We start from the raw sequence: 25330 nt of genomic DNA, 5'->3' as shown, positions 1-25330 counted from the left end.
GAGTCTGATTGATCCTTTATATGGATTATTTGTCTTTGGCATATATGTGTGTTAGCACTATGTTTCAAGTGATTAGATATGCACATTAATGCTAGATTTTTCTATTGTTTAATGTGAAGCCCGAAAGTGATTAATTGTTCTAAAGACAGTTTTTGATGGTATTTGCCTTACAAGTTTGTTTTGATATCACTATGTCTTTAGAGTATCTACTTTAAATCAGTGGAATATCATGAGTGAGTGATTCTGTGGAAGAAGTCATTGAATATGAGTTAGGTTATGTCTAACTATGTGTAGGATTTGACAATCATTTTCTTGGGATTGTAATGCTTGATTTATTTCCTAAGGATTTTGTTGGAATGAACTCCATAAGGCTAAACTTGTGATTTGGATGAGTCATTGCTATCAGATAAATTTTTTGAATTTATGGATTATATGGGAGCAATTTGTGTCCATTTGGTAGTGTTATGTTTCTTGAGAACTATGCTTAATCTAACATTGTTTATTATGTAAGTAGATTAAGCAGGTATACTCTTAACTCGAGCAATGATCATTAGATTGTTTTGAGGATGTTGCATATGTACTTTAAAAGTACACAAGATTAGAGTTTGCACCATTGCAAGTTTCCATGAGTTCTTGGAGTTTGACGAAGAGTTTAAACTCAAGCGGTTATATATGTCTGCACCACTAAGTGGTGGAGCTATGTTTTGGAAATTGTGCAAAGCAACCTTGTTTTGCTATGTTTGTTTTGGAATAATCTAATTTATTTCTCTTAAATTGACAGGTCGATTATGAGGCAAGATGGTCAAGAGTATATGGCTCTTATGAGCAAATGTGCTTGCAAATATCCTATTGTAGGAGAATTTGTTATGATTTGCAAGTTGTGGTTACTTTTGATTGAAACATGCCTATAATAGTTTATGTCAAAGATAATTTTGTCGAATGGGGTGATATCACTAGACTACATAAAGTTCTAAAAGGAATGTTACGGATCCGTTAACTAATAAAGGCTTGTGTATAAAACTAGTTTTGGAAACATCGGAAGAGATGGGGCTAAAGCCCGTTGTATAAATTGTGAAATAGTGAACTCCTACTCACCATGAGTTCAAAGGGGAACATTATGTAATAATTCGAAAGCACGATTTTTATTTTATTTGTCCATCTCTAGATGTTTGTTTGTGCTTAGCTACAAATGAGAAGGAGGTTGAGCATACGGCTCTTAATGAACCCATATCCATATTTTTGGAGGTGTGCTGTAGCTCACACTTGATGGAGTTCACCTACTTAGGTGTGGAAGTGTGGCCGCTTCCTATGAGTATTTCGTGGGCTTATACTCTAGTGCACCTATGAGCATCCAGGCTGGACGTATGGCCAGTATAATGCGTCACCTTTATTCGCGGAATTTCATAATATTATACATGTTCAATTGTGTGGCTCAAAGTGACGGGTTCCTAACTCCCTATTAAGTTCAAGACGAAGGTCACTTGGTAGGTGAGGGATCATAGATTGATGTCCACTGTGTGTTAATTCAAGTCGCGAGACATTGACACTTATGCAATTGTTTTGTTTTGCCCAACACCAATTTTCTTTCTTTCTTTTCACATCTTCGAACCTGTGGGGGATTGTTGGAAGTTCTTGATGTTAAACAAGGAAAGTCACATAATTAATTGTGTGTAGCTGTTGAGATTGCTCTTAATAGCCGGTAATTATGCTCCCTTGAATTACCCATTTATTATCTCTTTTAATGGCTAGTTAATGTTGATTAAGTATGGCATTTATGCCTTTAATGGCTGGGTTTTACCCTTTATTTCTATGCTTTATAAGCTATGTTCCAACCTCTTAAAACACATATATATATATTCATGTTTCCTTGCTTCCATAAGACACACAAAAATCGACTATCTTTTACCCTCTTTAAATTTATCCCTTCGGTTTTTGGGCAAGTATTCTGGTTCTAGTCGGGTTTGTGAGTGCACACAAATTCTAGCACCGTGCTTATCCCGGAGGGCAACCGCTTGATGTATACTACACCGGGGTAGCGCGGAATCGTATTTTAGGTCAGTGGTTTACCACGACGTGGCAATTGTCAATTGGTCTACGCAACATTGAGATAAGTTTTTCCGTTTAATTTGCTTATATACTAACACGACTTTTTCTTTTGGTGGACAAAAGGCAAACAAATATACAATAATTTCTTTCTTTTAACAATAACATGTGGGGGAACCCGGGTCCCTTTTATCACGGGGGGATGAGGATCGAATTGAACTCCATCACCTGGACTCTAGGAGGGAGGGGTTGGAGGAAGATAGAAGAACTAATCATCTTTGATCCTCAACAAATATACAATCATTATTTCTATGTACGTACCAACATTAATAGTACCTTTTATATATTAATAGTTAAAGGTTTCTAATTTTCCCCTTTTGGTAAAAAATAAGGAAATTTTGACAATTACCACCTTCTACTTTGGTCATTTTAGCAATTACCACCTTGTATTTTATTTATTTTTTTTGAAAATTACCACCTTCTCTTTTTCAAAACACCCAAACTTACCACCTTCTCTCCCTTTAACGGCCACATGACGTCATGCATGGCCCACCACTTACCTTCCCCTCCCATTTCCCTCCTTTTTATTTTCCCAAACTCGATTCTTACCTTTCATTCACTAATTTTCCCCCAAAAATCCGAAAATCTTCAACTCACTCCTCCAAATCAAAATTAATCAACAATTAGCTTTGATTGCTGCAACATGACTTTGATTCCAAAAAGGCTGGTATGTTTTCTTCATCATAATTTGTTTTTTTTTGGGGGCTATCAATGCGTGTTAGGGTTTGTGGTTACAATTTTGGGGATTAAGGTAATGTAGTTGAAATTAGGGTTTTACGAATTAAATTAGGGGTTAGGGTGTTCAATTGGTGAACTAATTAACCACAATTTATGAATTATGACATGGTTCTTTAACTTATAATTACTTGTAGCTAACTAAAGATGTGATTTTGTGCAAACTGAATGCTCAGAAGAATGATTTGAGGATGATGAAGAAGGAATTGGATGACGTGAAAGCTGAAAAAGATGCCTTGCACTTGAGAATGAAGCACTGAAGAAGGAATTGAAGTTCATGAAGAAGCATGGACTCATGCTCCCTGCATTTTGCTGTGTGCTAGTGTTTGTGGTTGTTGTAGTTCTTCTGTTTAAGTAGTTCTGGTAGTTTAGGTTAGTTTGGTTGTTGGAAAAACCTTATTTGTGATTTCCTTTTGTTGAATTAGGTAAGAATTAAGCAATGTGTTGCGTAGAATGAAGTGTAATGTATTGAATGAAAAAATGTTCCTTTTGGGCTGAGATTGAGCTACAGTTGATGGTTGGGCCCAGGTTCACTAATTGTGAGGGATGCCAATTTTGTCCTATATGTTGGCAAACGTACTCAAAGGCAAAGATTCTGGTGTGGGCTCCAAAACAGGCTCAATTGTGCAATACATCTCCAGTATCCCCATCTTATCAATAGTGTCCAGGAATTTGTCAATGTCCAAATCATCCTTAAACTCTCTCCTCCCACTGCCAAGTGTTCTTCCCTTCAGCCTATACCATACCTTAAACCTTTGGGGAACATCCATTCCAGCATCCCTAAACCTAGTAGAAGCAACATATCTAAGTGTTGAAACCCTCATGTCTCTCACACTAACTCCAATAGTCAAATATGTCCAACCACCTTGATACTCTACAACCCTCCTATTTTTATGAGTCTTAGTAACAAATTCACCTCCTAATCTAATCCTTAAATCAACAAACTTGGGATACATACTCTCTTCCATACTGCAGCACCCAATGCAATAAAAAAAGCAAACAATATATAATCAATTGCTTGTGGTCAACAACAAACACACCAAGTACAGTAAACAACAAAAATATAAGCATGCATATCAATTTTAACCAATATTCTAATGGCAGACCAATCAATACTCAAATCGAAATATGCAGCTTTGAATTTTAAATTATTTCCACTAATTAAACAATAAAAACCCTAATTTACAACTAATTGATGAATATAAAACCAGATTGCACAAATTAACATGCACATACACTGTAAAGTTCTAGGGTTTGTCAATTTCACTTTACACTATCAAATTACCTTGCTTTTTAACTCCGTTTTGCAATTTCCAAACAGCAATGGCCTCCTAGCTTGGTCCCCCCCCCTTCAACAATGACATTTCCAACCCTATTCTAGTCTCTTACTGCGCCAGGAACAGTGTACTATTCTGGGCAATTTAGCAAGTACTTTGACCAAGAATAATGAGGAGAGAGAGAGGATGTGACAAGAGAGAGTAAAATCTCAGAAATTTTTAGGTGGGTGAGGATGAATTGATGAACATTAATGGTGAATGAGAGAGAAAAGATACAGGGGAGAAGAGTGTCGAAATAGAAATGAAAAAAAGGGAGGGAAATGGGAGGGGAAGGTAAGTGGTGGGCCATGCATGACGTCATGTGGCAGTTAAAGGGAGAGAAGGTGGTAAGTTTTGGTGTTTTGAAAAAGAAAAGGTGGTAATTTTCAAAAAAAAAAAAAAAATACAAGGTGGTAATTGCTAAAATGACCAAAGTAGAAGGTGGTAATTGTCAAAATTTCCAAAAAATAATTAAAAAAAAAGGACAACTCGAACATTTTACAAAATAAAAGTAATGTTATAACTACTCGTATATGAGTTACTCTATCTATACCCATTTATCTGTTCTATTTGATTTTTTTACGATTTTTAATACGTGTCTTTCATAACACTTTGACTAGATTTAGTGCACTTTGACTAGATTTGATAATTCATACACTAATGATATACTGCACTTTGACTAGATTTGATAATTCATAGTTGAGGAAAAATAAGGTCATGTAGGATTTTTTTTAGGTTCGTCTCGGTATATAATTAATTAATAATATTGATTTTTATAATTTTACGTATAAGTATTTAAAAAAATGATAGTTGAAATTAATTATTGACAAGTGTGTTATTAAGATTGAGAATTGTTATAGTTGAAGAAATCAAAAAAAGTATATATCTTAAACTTTATTTATGCAAAAAAAAATTTTAAAAAAATTATTGACTTTCACCACAAAAAAAAAATACAAATTTCTTTTAACCACCAAAACTTCTCAAAGTTTTATTTACCACCAAAAAAATTCTAAACATATTTTTTCACAACATTCCGTAAGAAAATCATTAAATCTAAAGTGTTTTTTTTTTTACTTTTACCACAAAAAAAAAATTACCACCAAAACTTCTAAAACTTTTATCTCACCATCTAAAAAATTTAAAAATTGTTTTTTTTACCATCTGCCATCTAAAAAATACCGATGAACCTCGTAGAATTTTTTAAATTCTTCGATTTTTGTGCCAAGCTAAGCACATGGTAAAAGTATGACCCTTTAAACCCAGTTTAAAGTCAGAATTGACAAAAATAGTCGTAAATGACTCGTTTTTCCTACTAAAAAGTACCTCGATTTTACGCAAAATGAGACAGTTTCGATCATTTTTTGTCAATTATGACCTCCAATAGGATCCAAAGGGAAAAATTTCCCCCCTCCCCTCCCATGAACCTATGAACAACATGTTTTGCGCACAAAAATTGAAAGTTTTTGTTTTTAAACCGTTAGATGTCACGGTTTTCTTGACGACAGTTGGTGAATAAAAAATTTTAAAATTTTGTAAAATAAAAATTTTAGAAGTTTTGGTGGCAAAAAATAATTTTGTTTTATTGTGGGAAAAGTAAAAAAAAAAACCTAAATCTAACAGAATTCAAAAAATTCTTTGATTTTTTCGTGCTTAAGACATGCTCTTTAATGTATTTGGGATCCTTTTGTTCCTTTGGATCCAATTTGAGAACAATATTGGGAAAAAATATGGTAAATTTCTTGTTTTGCTTAATAAAAGATACATCATCAATTTGCGTGAAACATGCCAAACGAGACATTACGATAATTTTTTCAAATCGGAACAACAAGGCCGTAATTACCTCAAACCACTAAAGACCATGTTTTCTTGACGGTTTTCTTGACGACAAGTGTCGAAAAACAATTTTTATATTTTTTTTGGTGGAAAAATAATATTTTGAGAAGTTTTGGTGGTAATTCTTTATTTTTTTTTATTTTTTTTTTTTTGTGGTAAAAGTCACAAAATTTTTATAAAGATGTGATGTTTTAAAAGTAGAAATTGAAAGAACTTAATTCGAAGGATCACAAATGATAAATTATATTATCAAATTCGGCAAGATATGATTCACAAAATTATAATGGAGCAAGAGAATAAGGACAAAGAGAGGAGGAATTAGGACTATATATAATACAACGTTTACACCATTGTTAATATACTTGTGACTTGTGATTTATTTCGATGGAAGCGATAGATCCGACAAAAACAGAAGTTGAAGAAAATTTGGAAGATGAAATGAAAACCAATAATGCCTAGTCTTTATCATAAATGTAAATAAATGAGGAGTGAGGAGATGGAGGGATGATTAGTCCCTTTATGTCAGTGCGACTCTTCACAGAGTTGATGCCAGTCCCATCCCTTGTGAAGGATCTTTCATCCTCATGGCTCAAGTGAAATTATGGCAATGTTTGGAGGGTGTGCAAGACTATCCTTTATAAAAAATACAAATTGTGGGCTCAATGTCCTTAAGATGGGATTTTCCCACTCGTGGAAAATGTTGATGTAATAATGCAATATACAAGCAAGTATATTTGTGTTGAAACATTGTATAACAATACCAATTTGTCATATGCATGGACAATACCAGTTTGTCATTTTGTGGCTAGCCACATAAAATGTTTACAGATATCTGCATTTTTGTTGTAGTTAGGTCAGTAAAAACCCTTGGATTTATTTGTTACCTCTTTTTCTCTTACAAGTAATACAACTACTTATTCTTTTAATATTGCACTATAAGATTGGACATAAATTTTTTGGTAATTGGACAAGTGAAATATTTTTATATTTACACTTTATTAAAATAATAAATTAGTTTCCTCTAACATTTTCTCAAAAAAAAAAAAATTAAAAAAATTAGTTTGCTTAATGTGTGTGTGTTTTATTTAAATCCTTGGTCAATAAATATATATTGTTCCCATTTTAGTGTACGTACTTGAGATATTTTTTTCAAAAAAATTGTATATATGATGTTGAAATTTCTATTGGAGATATTATATACTTCTTATATTTCTTGATATCTTAAATAATAATACTCCGTATCGACCGTATGTGATATCATATTTTTCAAAATAGAGATATATTACATCTCTAATAGTTTTATCATAGTTTTATTACTTTTCCATTTCGAAAAGTGAATAGCTTTTTTGTCCACATATGAATATTTTGCATGGAAAAAATTCCTTATTTAATTTTTGTTTAGGCAAAAACTCCTTATATAATTGTATTAGTATTAAAGTCCTCTAATAATTTTTTTTATTGTTTTAAAAAACGAGTAACTTAGAGTCTGTTCATATTTACTGAATTGAACTGAACTGATTGGAGCTAAACTGAACTGAACTGAACTGAACTGATTGGAGCTGGACTGAACTGAACTGAACTGAACTAAGGGGTTGTTCCGATTGACTGAACTCAGCTGAACTGAACTGAACTGAACTGAACTGAACTGAACTGAACTTATTAATTAGTGATTTCTAACTACGGATTAGTGATCTTTGATTATTTATTGATTATTTATTACTATACATATGTGTATATACAAATGTACATATTATTAATAATATTATTATTATTATTATTATTATTATTATTATTATTAATTTTGATTATTATTTTTATTATTATTATTATTTATTGATTATATTATTATTATTATTATTATTATTATTTATTGATGATTATTATTATTATTATTATTAGTATTATTATTTCAATTATTATTGTTATTATTATTATTATTATTATTATTATTATTATTATTATTATTTATTGATGATTATTATTATTATTATTTATTACTTATTGATTATTATTATTATTATTATTATTATTATTATTATTATTATTATTATTATTATTGTTATTGTTGTTGTTAATATTATTATTCTTATTATTATTATTATTATTATTATTATTGTTGTTGTTGTTAATATTATTATTATTATTATTGTTGTTGTTGTTGTTGTTGTTGTTGTTGTTGTTGTTGTTGTTGTTGTTGTCGTCGTCGTTGTAATAAGAGCTTAAAAGAATGAAATTTGGCTTTATATCATTAGCAATATCATTAGACGTAAATTAAGAGCTGAACTGAACTGAACTGAACTGAGCTGAACTGAACTGAACTGAAATGAACTGAACTGAACTGAATTTCAACAGAAGAGAACAGGCCCTAAGCTGAAATGAATATTATATGAGAGAGGAAAATTAAGAGCTGAACTGAACTGAACTGATTGGAACTGAACTGAACTGAACTGAACTGAACTGATTGGAGCTGAACTGAACTGAACTGAAAATAAGTAAATATGAACAGGCCCTTATTGTATGAATACAATCACATAAGCTAAAGAATATTTAAGTTCTTATATATGAATATTTTTGCATAAAAAATACTCCTTATGTGATTGGTTGAAACTTGAAAGTATTAAAGTCCTTGTAGAAATATTTGCGTAAGAAAATACTTATGTGATTGTATTAATATACAAATTTCTAAATGGACCTGGTTCACACTAATTTAATGTGCACCATCAACATTAGAGACAATATGATTGTTTTGTTAATAAAAAAAAAAAAAGTCACTTTATTAAAATAAAGGTTATTATGTTGAAATAAAAGTTAATGTGACATTAAAAACTATAAGAGGTTAATTTTTTTAATGAAAATTTTATTATAATGGTCAATATGAATAATGAATTTCACTATGTTAAAATTAGGTCACTATTTAACATAATGTCGTACTTTAGGTTCATAATAACATTAAATTAAAAAGGTTACTATATTAAAAATAAGATTTACTATATTAAAATTAAGAGTCACTTTGTTGAATATAATATCAGTTACGTGTGTATAAACCTTAGGTCTACAATAATATTATTTTGGACCAGGTCCACGCAAGATTTTATGTGTATTATAGTAGTATTACTTTTTATCAATTATTGAGAGAGTGAGGGATAGCTCAAGTGGTTAGAGCTTCCCTCCCGTTTTCAGGAGATTTTGGGATCGATTCTCACCCCCACCCTTGTGGCTCTAAAAAAAAAACTTTTTTTATCAATTATTACATACCCAGTATTTATGTCAATAATTGATGTATATCACATATCTTATACTTCGTAAAACATTTTGTGTTATAACAAGCAATACAATATAAATCAAAATTAACTTATTTATTACATCGTATTTTTTTACTCATTTGTGTATGTCTTCAACAAATAGCTTATTCACTCGGGCTAACATCAGACTTTGGGAGCTTTTAATTTTGGAGACACTTATGTAAAGACTGAGTTCGTAATCAAATCTACGATATTTTTTTAGTGTTAATTTTTATTTTTGACAACACAACTACATTTATTATGTATTGTAAATTGTTTTTTTTTACCAGTCTTCAAAAAAAGAGAATTGTATAAATCAATCTATCCAAGCTTATAAATTAATTAATTAATCCTCCCTCGGTATATTTTGAAAGTGAAACGTTTAGACTTTATACACCATTCAGTTAATACATTTTAACTAAAATCTATAAATATCAAACTAATTTATTCAATGAAATATTTTGTAATCTTTTAATTGTCTTTTATTTATAATAATCTTTTATTACCTATAATTTTTAGTAGCTAAATATTCGGATTAAAAATTTTCCAAACTCCACCAACTGATTATTTTCGTCAAAATCCTCCATTACAAAATCCTCCATTAAGTCAATACTCTCACAATTTACTAGTCCTTGTACAGTGTTACCGAATTCATATAATTTTTATCTAGCCCATGGTGATAGTTGTTGAAGCTTACAGGTTTTGATGATGATAAACTTAAACTCAAGCAAACTCGACTAAAGATTTCTCTAAGTGTTTGACTAAGAACGGGTGAAGTGAACCTTAGTGGTGGAAGAGTAACCTTAACTAAGAAGAACATGAAGAGAATACTTTAAGAAGGTTAAACAAGATAAAAATAGAGTTCCTTAACAGGAACTTAGTTCTCTACACAAGAACAATCTAAGTTCCCTAATAGGAACTTGAAGACATTAGAAACTTGGTCCTGGTTTGCGTGAAGGTCATACAATCTTTGAGTACAGAATAAAATGGCGCAGCAACTTAATTTAGTTAATATTTTATCTTCTAGATATGTTGTTAAATATGTTAAGTAGGATATGCATGAACCCTATTAGAATTTGCAAATGTAATAAAACGGAAAAGATAAAAAGATAGATTTTAGGAAAAGATTTTTTAAATGATTATTTCTTAAAATCAGAATATCAAAAAGATATATATTATTCTTTTTGATAGTCTTTCTTTATCTTATTTCCAGAAAAGATTTTCTTTAAAAAGTGATTTACTTAAAACCGTGTTTTGAGATTTAGTAAATTTAACATAATTATCTTTTGAAAACCCTACTTGCTACACGAGCTTGACTTGTATAAATAGTAGAGATCTCATTTCATAGTTTTTGTGAGTTTATGCTTGAAGAAATCATTCGTGCTTTAACTGTGTAAGTTTGCCAAGCGTATAATCTTGTCATATTATTAGTTTCGGGTTTCGTGCATAGTTTGCATATCATATACAAGGGTCATATATTTTGTACTGGTTGGGTTCTTGGGTGAGTGTGTGATTTATATTTTGCATACAACATGTAAGCTTCTAGTGAGAGGCTGAGAGAGTACTTTGGGAGTCCGAGTGAATCTAAGTTTGGGTAGGATAGGGTCCTACTGTGTAGCAAGTTCAGTGTGGAACTTGTGAGTAAAGGTCTGTGCATAATAGGATGTAATTTGGGAGTGCCCTATTATAGTGAAGTAACTTGGTTTTGGAAATTCCTTAGAAAGGGTCGAGGTTTTACTTTCAGTTGGGCCCTAGTAGGTTTCCTCCTAAAAATCTGTGTGCATTGCAAGTTCCTTTATAGTTTATTTATTTTCCGCAAAAAGTAGCAATAGGAACTCACATACAACCGTCCTCTTGTAGTGTTCTTCTCAACTAACAATTGGTATCAGAGCACGATTCTCACGTGCAAGCAGATAAATTTGTTGAGTAAGTTCCTGAGGAGAGATGAATTACAAGGAGAAACTTGAAGAAGGGTATTCTACCCAACTTCCACCCATGTTTAATGGTAAGTTTTATATCTACTGGAAAAATAGGATGGAAATTTTCATCAAGGCTTAAAATTACCAGGTATGACGTGTCATTGAATCTGGTGATTTTCAGGTAACCGCAACCAATGACAAAAACGAGGTAGTTCCTAAACTTAGGGTCTGTTCCGATTTACTGAACTCGACTGAACTGAACTGAACTGAACTGAACTGAACGAAACTGAACTGAACTGAACTGAACTGAACTTATTAATTAGTGATTTTTAACTACGGATTAGTGATCTTTGATTATTTATTACTATACATATGTGTATATACAAGTGTACATATTATTATTAATAATAATAATATTATTATTATTATTATTATTAATATTAATTATTGATGATTATTATTATTATTATTATTATTATTATTATTATTATTATTATTTATTGATTATTATTATTATTATTATTATTATTATTATTTATTGATTATTATTATTATTATTATTATTATTATTATTATTATTATTGTTATTATTATTATTATTATTATTATTTATTGATGATTATTATTATTATTTATTGATTATTATTATTAGTATTATTATTTCAATTATTATTGTTATTATTATTATTATTATTATTATTATTATTATTATTATTATTATTATTATTATTATTATTTTTATTTATTGATGATTATTATTATTATTATTTATTACTTATTGATTATTATTATTATTATTTTTATTATTATTATTATTATTATTGTTAATATTATTATTATTGTTATTATTATTATTATTATTATTATTATTATTATTATTATTATTATTATTATTATTATTATTATTATTATTATTATTATTACTATTGTTGTTGTTGTTGTTGTTGTTGTTGTTGTCGTTGTAATAAGAGCTTAAAAGAATGAAATTTGGCTTTATATCATTAGCAACATCATTAGACGTAAATTAAGAGCTGAACTGAACTGAACTGAACTGAAATGAGCTGAACTGAACTGAACTGAGCTGAACTGAACTGAACTGAACTGAGCTGAACTGAACTGAACTGAACTGAATTTCAACGGAAGAGAACAGACCCTTATTTCTGATTTTGATAAAGAAGACTATCATAAACTTGAGTTAAATGCTCTAGCTATTAAATATTTACACTGTGGTCTTGGATCACAAATGATAAATTATATTATCAAATTCGGCAAGATATGATTCACAAAATTATAATGGAGCAAGAGAATAAGGACATAGAGAGGAGGAATTAGGACTATATATATTACAGCGTTTACACCATTTTTAATATACTTATGACTTGTCATTTATTTCGATGGAAGCTATAGAGCCCACAAACACAAAAGCTCAAGAAAATCTGAAAGATGAATTCAAAGAGCTCCAATTATCCCTCCCAAAAGAAACATGGTTTGTTTGGCCAATGTATCTTTATCAAGGTTTATGGTGCTTAAGCTTTGTTTTTGAGAGCATAATCTCATTCAAAACCCACTTTCGAGCTCATGATTCTGATATCATCTTAGCGAGCTTTCCCAAAACTGGTACAACCTGGCTTAAATCCCTCATTTTTGCCATTGTAAATCGTAACAACGATTTTACTCAACACCCATTTCACACCAAAAATCCTCATGAGCTCGTCAAACAATTAGAGATAACTCTTTACCAAAAAATCAACGGAAAACAACCAGACTTGCTTGTCTAAAATACCTTCACCCCGACTCTTTGCTACCCACATGCCGTATTACTCATTGCCAGATTCAATCAAGAGTTCAAAATGTCGAATTGTTTGTGTTTATCGAAATCCCTTAGACACTTTTGTTTCGATATGGCATTTTTTCCAAGAGATGGAGGCATGTAAGGGAATTAAACCCGATATAGAAATGATGGAGAAATACGTACATATGTTTTGCTCGGGTGTCTCCCCATGGGGGCCGTATGAAGATCATGTGTTGGGGTACTGGAAGGAGAGCAAAAAAAATCTGGAAAAGTTTTTACTTATGGAGTATGAAGGCCTAAAGAAGGAACCACGAGATCATTTGAAAAGGTTGGCGGAGTTTGTGGGTTGCCCTTTTTCGGAGGAAGAAGGGAAAGGAAATGTTATAGATGAGATAATAGAACTTTGTAGCATTAAAAGGATGAAAGAGATGGAGCTCAATAAGAGTGGCAAGAGTGCACGATTTAGCTTAGAGAACAAGAATTTCTTTAGGAAAGGCGAGGAAATGTTATAGATGAGATAATAGAACGTTGTTGCGTCTAATGCTTTATTTGATTAATTTTTCAACTTCTGTTGTTTCGGTTGCTGATTTCAGTTGTAAGTTAAATTGATACACAAACCAAACATATGTAAAAACATTAATATTTATATTATTTGTTGTAATATTACATTTACATCAAAAAAAAATAAAATAATACAAGTAATAAAATTAATACACCTAATACAAATAATAAAATCAGCTCTATTAAAAAAAATAAAAAAATAAAAACTCATGTTGCTTCGTACCACCAACCGCGACCTCCAACACCACCGGCCCACCACGACCCCCACTAATACCAGAACACCGGCCAACACCACCACCCACCACGACCCCCACCAACACCAGAAAATCGGCCAACAACAGCACCCACCACCACCTGTTTACCCACAACGACCCCCACCAACACCAGAACACCGGCCAACACCACCACCCACCACGACCCCCACTAGCAACAAATCGACCTGAAACAAACCAATTCAACCACCCATCACTATAAAATTAAAAAAAAAAACAAAATAAAAGATAAAAAGGAAATACCTTGAATACCACCAAAAAAATCAAAATTGGCTTTAAATTTGGGTTTTATTGGTCAAATTTGACCATAAAAACTCACACGCAACACCACCGGACTACCACCATTTAAACCTACATGAATTGGCTCGAAAACCCATGGCTCGAATTGGCTCAAAAACCCACCGGACTACCACTGGAATTAGCTCAAAAACCCAACGGACTACCACCGGAATTGGCTCGAAAACCCACAAGCACCAATGAGGGTCTTGGGGTGAGAAAGGAAAGAAAGAGATGAGAAAGAAAGAGAAGAAGATGGAGAAAGGAGAGATGAGAAGAAAGAGAAGATGGCGTGACAATGGAGGGGAGAGTGGAAAGAGAGAGAACTGAGAATAGGGGCGAAAGGGGAGAGAGAAGAGAGAGGTCGTGAGATGGTGATTTAATGGGCTTAGGGTTTGTGATCCCGCTTTTTTTTTTAAATGGTAAGCGGTTTGGGGTTGAACCGCTTGCCAATATAATTAATGGCAAGCGGTTCAACCCTAAACCGCTTGTCATTATATATAATGGCAAGCGGTTCGCGCCAAAACCGCTTGCCAGTCAATATTAGAAGTTTTTTTAAAAAAATTGGGTAAATGGCAAGCGGATTTTTAAAACTGTTGCCATTTGGGGCTTTCCATCACTTATTTTCTACTAGTGAATGTATATAAGAGTATGCAGTAAAGCTTGATAGTATGGATCCCTTGGAGATTGCATAAACTGGCTCAGAGTTTGGATAGTGTAACAAATGTCAAGTCTAGTGTGAGAAAAGAAATTCAACTTGCCTACTAGACACCTATAAAGCTCAGGATCCTTGAACAAAGCACCATGAGAATCATTTAACTTGAGGTGCATTGGGAGAGGTGTAACATCAGGTTTAAAATTTGTTGAGATACCTGCCAACTGTAAGAGCTCCTTAGTAAACTTATGTTGGCACAGTGTAATTCCTTCAGATGTATAACCAACTTCCAGACCAAGAAAAATGGCAAACGAATTCATACCAAAATTCATAGGAAAAACTTTAGAAAACAGCTGAAAAATCTCGCACCATTCGAAAAATAGCAACAAGAAGATGAAGAGAATATCAATAAAATCATCGAGCTAAAAATCGCGGAAAAATCAACAAGAAAGGCTCTAATACCATGTTAATCTGAGCACAAGAGAGAGGAAAAACTAGAGAGAGAAACGAATGAAAGAATTTGTGTGTTTATTATTTCGGAAAAATAATTGAAATAATACAGAGAGGAGATATTTATAACTCAGCAACTAATTAACTACCTATTAGCTGTCATAAATGATGCGGACTCAGCAAGAATGTATAACTAATTCTGTTACAATAACAAATATGTTATGTGCTAGTGTGGTCGAGTGTAGGATAAGTATCCTGCACCTCACTTGAATTACTATAACCAACATTTTTTTTTTGAGGGAAAAATATTTATTTCTTTTTATATTGTATACTCTTAGTTTTTTTTAAACGGCACTGGAACAAAAAAAAAAAAAAAAGATATAAACCAATCCAGTTTACCAAAAAAAAAAAGGCTCAATGGTATTATGTGATATTTTGCTGGTTTTGGAAATCACAAAATTTTTACATGGAGATTGTTACTAGAGCAAAAAAAAAAAAAAAAAAAAAAAAAAAAAAAAAAAAACATATGGAATATATTTTTCTTAATTAAAATAAAAATTGAATATTTAGTAAATATATTTTGCTTGAATATTAAGTAAATATATTTTTGCCAAGCTTAAGTTTTTATACACTTCGCTATATAAATTTGTTCACATTGTCTTGTCAAAAAAAAAAAAAAAAAAAAGGGGTTCAAATTGGGTCTAAATTGTGATTTGGGTTAGTACTCTGTAATTAAGTTTTTAATTATTTGCACATATAAATCAAACAGGTTTAGGGTTTGAATCTAAATGCTTTGTTGGGAAAATTTAATAGCTAATTCGCGCATGTCCTCTACTGATGAATTTTATTGGGTAGTTTTTAAAAGAAAAAAGATATATGTAGTCCTTAGTGATAGAGTATAAAACATATTTTTGGGCCTCAACCATCAGCTTAAGCTTTTGGTTGAGTTGGTCCACTAACATGGTATCAGCTTTTGGTTGAGTTGGTCCTCTAACATGGTATCAGAGCCAACGTGACATAAAGGTCACGGGTTCGAATCTCATCCACCCCCCACTTTCAAGTGGAATATTAAGCGGTGGGTATGAGGAGGGCCCATGCTGCATCCACACTTCTAGCCCAAACGGGCTCTCGTGTGAGGGGGCGTGATAGAGTATAAAACATATTCCTGGGCCTCAACCATCAGCTTAAGCTTTTGGTTGAGTTGGTCCTCTAACACTTAGAGATGCATATATAAGAACCTAAAAATGAATAAAGACAATAAATAAACATTTATTACACCGATTTACTCGTGAATTGTCGATAAATTTATATCTTAATTGTTAATGCTGGCGTGGGCCGCACCGCAAACCAAGAGAGAGAGAGTCCACTTTACAAGTCAAAAGGAGGTTCAATCCCAAAACCATATGGCAGTAGGAGGATTAGCCCCTTAGCCTTATAAAGTGACTAACTCTCTCTTCTTCAACCAATGTGGGACACTTACATGTGGTAATATTTGGGAGGTCTATTCTTCAATATTAATACTAAAAAAAGGAAGCATTACTCTTTCTAGAATGACAAAATTTAATTATTAAAGTATGAGTCGTTTTCGCTCTTTTTCTGTTTTATTTTTCTTTATTTACTTTTGCTGTTGAGAGAATATTACCAAATTAACGTTTTTCCAAAAAAAAAAAAAAAAAAAAAACAGAATGATTACAAATGAACTGCAACTTCACAATGCTAATGCTATTACACATGAACCACAACTTCACAATGCCATTTTAAATGAACCACACTTCACAACAATGCTAAATGAAAGCCACAAAAGTGTGATGTAACCACAACCTCACAATGCCACAGAAAGCCACAAAGAGATGGATGTAAACAAAATTCAATTTGATTAAATTACTCGTATATTGAGTACCATTCCTAAGACTTTATCAATTGACATCCTCGTTTTCAATTTATATAATATTTTAAAGTGAAAAGTTAAAGATTTAATTTGGTCAATTTCCAAACGTCCTTGGAACTCAATTTCTTCAAATTCGGGTGCGAAAACTTGGGAGAAATACAGGCATACAGCTCGGTTTGGGCTAGCTGCCACATCAAATAATCACTAACACGGAGGCGATCACTAGTTCGTATAAGACGAAGGTCAGGGTGAGGCGCGCCACGAGTCCATAGCTCTTGATCCAACAAGGCCTCGTTGATGACCTTGGGTTCAATCACCCCAGCCTTGACCTTTTCACAAATGTTTCTAGTAGCTTAAAATATATCTCTAGTCCCAGAATAATGAAGTAAATCGCTAACACCAACTCCAACTTCTTTGTGTGCTTTGTACTTGTTGCATTTTCCACTTTTTTTATAACTTATTGCAGTGATTTGGGAAGTAGCCATCTTTCTCCAATCATTGACACTTCATTTTCTTTCCTACAATTTCATTGCAAACATGTAAATAATGTAATGTATTCAACAATACAAGTGTGAAATTGCGAATAAGTTAAACAGAAATACTAATTATATAACTTTAGTTTTAACTACTATACCACTAATTGGCTTAATTAACATAACATAATAACACTAATAATAAAGATAATAGACCTAAAAAATGTTGTATTATATGATTATGGTCTTATACATATAGGAATTCCATACATATATCAATATATGGCATGTATATATATGTACAAGAATGTAAATATACATATATATACATACATATTAACATATATATATATATATATATATATATACATATATATATATATATATATATATATATATATATACACATATACATACATATACATATATACGAGTTGTTTTCAAATTGCATCAGACTCGACTTTTTCATCAATAGTCCTAATTACTCCGTAGTTCATCTTACTCGTTCATGACTCAAACATTAAATTTCATAATGAAATTAAATTAATTAATTGTGGTAGTTGGCTTCTTACAATAAAAAGTACGAAAATCCTAAATAAATGGTCTGCATTCTGCAATGCTTCCACGATTGATGCTGGCCTTCAGATTTAGGCCTCCCATTGTTTCATTCGCTGTAATATTTCCTACGTTTTTTTAGTTAACACCGTTTGACTTTACACTATTCACATACTACACTTTGACTCGCTTTTGTGATTTATATATACGATAAAATATTAAAATATAATCATGTAGGATCTTATTTGAATCGTCTATATCTATATTTTATTAACATTCACTTTTTATAATTTACAATATTGATAATTAAAGTTATTAAGCGTTAAAAGCATGTGTTGACAAGTGTGAGAGTGGCATGAAAAGTATGTGTCACATTCACATAATTATCAAGCAAGTAGAGGAATTTTAAAGGAAGGAATGTTAGGCATGTAGAAATGAATAACAAGAGGTATTCATGTAATTATACATATGTACAAACGAATGCATATTCTGGTATCATTGGATGATCAAATGGTACCACTGAATATACAGTGATCCTATATATGCACATAATGGTATTATATATGCATTCAGTTGTACTAAATTTATACATAAATAGTACCACTGAGAATCCAATGATACTATATAAACTTTCAGTGGAACAATCAGCATGTGGTCCCCCATCACGTGATACAATCCGACCAAAAATAGGTGGGGTCTACCTATAGACCTCTCTCTTCCTATCTCTCTCCTCTTTTCTCTCCCTACCATGTATTTTTACAATATTTTAATCAATATTATGTAGTTACAAATGCATAACATTCCTCCATTTCCACTTCCTCCAAGCAAGTATGGTTCCTTTTTTAAAAGCAATAACTAATAACTAACTTTGTTATTGTCAATCTTTCTTTTTCTGTCTATCGATGTCATCTCATGTTTTGATAATTGACAATTATATTCAATTACGATGAATTTTACACAAAAGTATTATATTACTAGTCTTGAGTTCCAAACTTTCTAGTGATGTATCTAAAAAATGGCTAATTGATCAGATTGGTATATAAGTTAAAACTCTTGTGACAGATTGGTATATAAGTTATTGTCGAAAACATATTGGTATAAAAGTTATCATGTGGCGACATATTGGTATAAAAGTTATCACATGGCGACATATTGGTATAAAAGTTAATATGTGGCGACAATTAATTTACCCCAATTTTTTCGTTGGATGAAAGAGTGTGTTGCATACTATGTTTACAACAATAATTTGTTTGAATTGCTTTTGCAATTTTATTTATTATCATAATATACTTTTTCAACACCAAATAATAATTTTTTCCCCTCTTCCCACCCACCTAAGATTATCAATAATTATTTCTTTCTTTTTAGCTTATTAAAAATATGAATTAAAAAGAGAATCTCTATATTTATATATATTCCCTATATAAAAGACTAGCTCCTTGCAAGAGTTGTAATCTTTCTTTTTTTTACCTCTAAAACAAACGTCTATACAAATATAAGCTTAATTTGTATACTTATGTCAACTAGCACTAAACCAAACTCTTTAGAAGATATAGAAGAATGCAAACTAAAACAACTACAACTCACCCTTCCTAAAAAATTGTGGCTTGGTTCATATCCTACTTATCTATACCAAGGATTTTGGTGCCCTGTTCTTGAACCCACAATTTCATTCCAAACACACTTTCAAGCACATGATTCGGATATTATCCTAGCCAGCCTTCCTAAAAGTGGCACTACTTGGCTAAAATCTCTTATTTTTTCCGTCGTTAATCGGAATAAGTTTCCCGATTTATCTAAACACCCACTTCATACTCAAAATCCTCATGAACTCGTTCTCCAATTCGAGTACAAACTCTATTCAAAAATCAAGGGATGTCAACTTGATCTAACCCAACTACCCTCGCCTCGACTCTTGGCTACCCACATACCATATCCGTCTCTACCGGGTTCTATCAAGACCTCTAAATGTAAGATTGTTTATGTTTGTCGAAACCCTTTGGACACGTTCATATCATTATGGCATTTTAATCTAAAATGTGAGAGAGATGAAATCATTACACCGGATATGATAATGAAATATTTTGAAGATTTTTGTAAGGGGGATTTTCCATTTGGTTCATATGAGGATCACATATTAGGGTATTGGAACGAGCATACACGAAACTCGAACAAGGTGTTATTCTTGGAATATGAAGGGTTGAAGACGGATCCATATGATCAAGTAAAGAGGCTAGCGGAGTTTATGGGTTGCCCGTTTTCAAAAGAGGAAGAGAAAGGAAACATTTTAGAAGAGATAATCAAGCTTTGTAGTCTTGATAGCTTAAAGGAAAAGGAAGTGAATAAAAGTGGTAAATTTTATGATTTTGTGGAAAATAATGCTTTATTTAGGAAAGGTGAGGTTGGGGATTGGATTAATTATCTAAATCCTTCAATTGTTAAGGAACTTCTTCATGACTTACAAGAGAAACTCAAGAAGTCAGGATTTTCTTTCAAGTACTATCAACAAAATTTTTGATAGTTTTGTATGATTCTCATTAAATTGTACTTCTAGTTAGAAATAAATTAAATTTCTTTTTATTTTATACTTCTTCTTTTTGTTGGATTATGATCATAATTGTTAAGAAACAAGAGTTGGCTCAAGTGATAACCAGTTTGATGTCACTTAAAAGAGGTCTCAAGTTCCAACCTCACATAATGTAGAAATCTCGTATTGGGAGACTCAGTGACTCACCCACCATAAGTTAAGTGTGCAACTCGAGTCGAATTTGAATATACTACGTAGTTAAAACTAAGCTCCGATAAATCAGATGGGGCAAACAAAAAGAATAGCCCGCATACCGCACATGATCTTCACTCTTTAGTGGACCACATGGAAAATTTTTGTCCACAAAACTTTCAAAAATCATCTTACGTTATCTTTGTCTCTATTTATTTTTATTATTATTATTATTATTTTTTGACGGCATCTTTGTCTCTAATTGGGAATTAAAAGTGTTCACAAATTGGTGATTAAAAATATTGGAAATTTTTATAATTCGCCATCTCTCCAAATACAATATTTTGATTTAACCAATATGTACCTAAATTTTGCTACGGTATATTTTATCAAATTATTCTATTTAAATATGGACAAAATTATATACTCGGTATAATTGCATGAATTTGATGAATGTAATTACATATCACCTTAAAACTTTAACTTCATGACTTATACGAAGTACATGTTTAAATTATACTACACTACGATGTAAAAAGTTACCCAATTTTATTAAAATAAATAAAATAAAAAAAAAAGTTATAAAGATACCCCAAAGATTAATTAAAAGTCACCCTAGAATTCTTTGATCACTTATATCATTGTAATTTAAGTAAATACAAAAATAACAAAAGTTTTTGAAAATGATAGTTTACAACCCGCAAGCAACATGAATAATTGTCAATTTGTCAGCACATGATAAAAAAAAAATCCAAATTTTACCGTAAACTGAAGGTAAAAATGTCATGATGATACAAATGCATTATGCATCCATTGCATTTCGACTTTACATTATTGGTAATGACAAAAAAGGCATATGAGTGGCAAAGAATTGAGGAGACGGTAACTTCGTAACGAGTTCATGAACATTTATAGTCGTGTTGAGAAATTTCTGGAAAAAAAAAAAAAATTATTCAATTGTTTTTTTCAATTTTATGACGAAATTGCTTGTTATTATACCAGCAAATAGATCATTGGCTTTTACGAATTTGCTTTTTCCTTCCCTCAAAAAAAAAAAAAATAATAATAATAATAATTTGCTTTTTCCTAGCTTAGGCATAGTTCAAAATTTTATAAAACTAAAATTGCGCTATTCTCACATAGTGCGATACTAATGTACTAAAAGTCTAATACCATACCACAGTATAAAATCCACAATACGCCATGCGATTGATCTTCTTAGTAGACCATTACTTTATTTTGGGTTACTCTTTGAATTCTACTAATAGATAGATATTGAATACTATGAATAGTGATGATTAGACAAGTCTTAGATGACCAATTCAATCAAACGTTTAATCTCATAGTGGCTTAAAAGTTCATAAATAGTTTATATACTTTATAACGCCCCCTTATATGAGTCCATATATAGGACTTGAAATGTGAATGCAACTGGCAGCGAAGGTAGTATATATAGGACATTAGGATCTACCAGGGCACGTGTCATGCCATAAAAAAAAATATTTTTTTTAATAACATATACTGTAATAAGTTTATAATGATCGTCTACTCTCGTTCTTCGTACATATTCAGGGGCGAAGCCACAAATTAAAATCTAAAGGGGTCGAAACTTATATTAATTAAGATAATATTATATACTACCTCTGTTAATTTTTATGTACAACTTTGAGGTATTATTTGTGAGATATAAAATGTTCTAAAGTTGTACATAAAAATTAACAGAGGTAGTATATGTTTCCATATATAAGTTGCAAACTTTTTTCTTTTTCATTATTATAAGGAAAATTTGACATTTGGTACCAGGCAAAGCACCTTGGTTCACATTTGGTACCTCTTTAATTTTTTTTTTTATTTTACTACCACTCAAACTATCTAACTGTCAAAATAACTACCAGATAACAGTTTCTGTCAAAGAAACGTTACTGGGGCCCACACACCTAACTACCTCCCTCTTACTCCCTCTCTCTCCCCGTAACTTTCTTCTCCCTTTCTCTCTCTTCTCCAATTAATTCCTCACAACCTCCATAATTGACCAAGTTCTCAAATTTTTTTCCCCTTTTTTTCGATTCTTTCTTTCTCTCTCTTTCACTTGGTCAATGTACTTCTCTCTCTAACTTATCCTGAGATCTAGTGGGTGTTTGCGTGTAAGAAGGTGATTGAAGGAGGAGGTCCAACTGGAAGAGTCGTCATCTTCTTTGCTGAACTGGAAGCTTGAAGATTCGTCTGACAGGTAAGAAGCCTTTTTTACAGTTGTAGTGGTCCAACAAAGCATCAATGGTGGTGAAATTGCAATATAATGCTGTGCATGTGGGTAATTTTGACAAAAAAATTGTTTAACTAAACCCTAGATTTCTGTGCTTACAGTAAAATATTCCCTAATTGTGCAATTAACTAATCATTTGTGGGTATATAGTAATGTGCTATGATGTTGTTGTTTTTAATTGTGCTTTGCTATACTTTAATTGCTTAATTTAAAAATTGATTGTGTTGCATGTTTGACTTGATTTAATTGTAGCTGATATGGATGGTGATGTTGAGACTATTGACATAAAGCTTAGGTTATTTGGTGGGTTTGTGGAAAAGCATCGTAGGGGGAAGTCATACTTTGTTTATGAGGGTGGGTTTGTGTTTTGGAAGTATGCTGTCCCTGTTTCTTTTGTGAGGAGTGTGAGTTATTTGAGGTATCTTTGTAGTGAAGGGTATATAGATATTGGGTGGGAGGTTCCTCAGATCTATAGTTTGTGGTATAAGGAGGCAGGAAAGACATGGGTTACTGGGAAGAGGAGGATTGATAATGATGATGATGTTAGGGGCTTCTTAGAGTCCAAACATAGTGAGGGGCATGTGGAGCTTTTTCAAACTGTGGGGGTGGAAGAGTGGGACAGGTATCACCCACCTGCTGTAATACTAGATAACCCATCCTCATCCAACCCATCTGCATCTGGATCACACCCACCCCCTCCTTCTCAAAAAAACCCAACTCCAACTGGTAATGGATCTAATCCATCTATTTCAAACCCTTCACACAGCCAACCATCTCAAACACAGCAGTGCTCAACACTAAAAGGCCCAACTGATTCAAAAAAGGCCCAAGACTTGAGCATTGTGCCTTTTTCTAGGAGGAGCCCAAGGTTGAACAAGTGCACTGAAAGTCAGCCACCTAAACCTACCTTACCCAGAGAGAAACTGAAACCTAAAAAATCCAAAAAACCTATTCAGTCTGTGTGTAGGAGAAGCCCTAGGTTTGTAGCAGTTTCTGGGAAGGTGGGGGCTTTGAGTGGTGTGATTGAGAAAGGGAAGGGTGTTTCTGGTGAGGTGACTGAGCAGGATAGGGTGAGAAAGAAAAACAAAGCTGTAAGGAAGTGTAAAAAAAGGTTGTTCAAGGATGAACAATCTGGGTCAGAGTCTGGTTCATCTTCATCTGAGTTAAGTGATTTAGACATTGATTGGAAGGCTGGGGAAGAAGAATTGGATGTGAGTGAGGAAGAGCAGGAGCAGTGGCATATACAGACTAGAAGAGGTCTAATTGGGGTGGTTGAGAGTAGCTTAAATCAGAAGTTAAATCAGCTTGGAAGGCAGTGCTCTTGTTACCACTGGCAGTTAACTGGGATCCCATGTGTTCATGCATTTGCATGTATCTTAGATAAAAGAGTGGACCCAGATGACTATGTGGATGCATTCTACAGCAGGGCCACCTATGTTCTAGCCTATGAACCTGCAATTAAGCCTATGCCTGGACCCAAACATTGGGGTAGGGTCAACCTAAGACAACCAGTTCCCCCTCCAGTAAGGGTAATGCCAGGCAGGCCAAAATCTAAGAAAAGGAAGCTTGAAAAGGGAGAGACTGCAACTGGGAGCAAAGACTCACAGCCTAAAGCACCCAAATTTCAGAAAAGGTGCAAAAATTGTGGTCAACTTGGTCATTATGCCAAGACCTGTGGGAATGCACCTAAGCCTGAAGCAGCTGCACCTAAGCCTGAAGCATCAGCAGCATCTGAGCCAAAGACATCAACCAAACCTGTCCTAAACACACCTTGGTTGCAGGAACAGAGAAGGAAAAAGGCAGCAAGGGCTGCAAATAATGTAAGCTTATGTTATGTGTGTTGTTGCTTGTGTTTTGCCTTTTTTTTTTTTTTTTTTGTGGTAAGGATGCTAACTGTGCTCTGTATTTTTTCTGACATACAGACTGCAGCTGGAGCAGGGCCATGGAGCATTGCCAACAGGTCATTCCCACAAGAGCAGCACCAACAGCAACATGCTACTGTATCCACCCAGCAATCTCAAGCATCAACAACAACAACAGCTGAACCAGTGAAGAAGGGAGCAAAGGGCAAGAGCAAAGTTGTTTAGTTAGTTTAATTATGTAGCCTTGCTACCTTTTGTTTTAGTGAAAGAACAATTTTTAGGAAAATCATCTTTTGTCTGTAATGACTAAGTACATTAATTCCTCTAGCTTTTGGAACAACTGGAAAAATTAACATTGCAATGAAATGAAATTAACC

General features: G+C 32.5%; 2 pseudogenes; both read left to right on the top strand.

Annotated features, from left to right (window-relative positions):
* Positions 1–12996: 12996 nt before the first annotated feature.
* On the top strand, positions 12997–13491 carry LOC145642642 (cytosolic sulfotransferase 6 pseudogene; annotated as a pseudogene).
* Positions 13492–19548: 6057 nt separating this feature from the next.
* LOC145555686 (cytosolic sulfotransferase 15 pseudogene) lies at positions 19549–20697 on the top strand (annotated as a pseudogene).
* The last annotated feature ends 4633 nt before the right edge of the window (positions 20698–25330 follow it).

This window comes from Chenopodium album, chromosome 8 (assembly GCF_948465745.1).
Source record: "Chenopodium album chromosome 8, dcCheAlbu1.1, whole genome shotgun sequence".
Lineage (NCBI taxonomy): Eukaryota > Viridiplantae > Streptophyta > Magnoliopsida > Caryophyllales > Amaranthaceae > Chenopodium > Chenopodium album.
The sequence above is the reverse complement of the archived record's forward strand: the minus strand, read 5'-3'. Positions and strand labels throughout refer to the sequence as shown.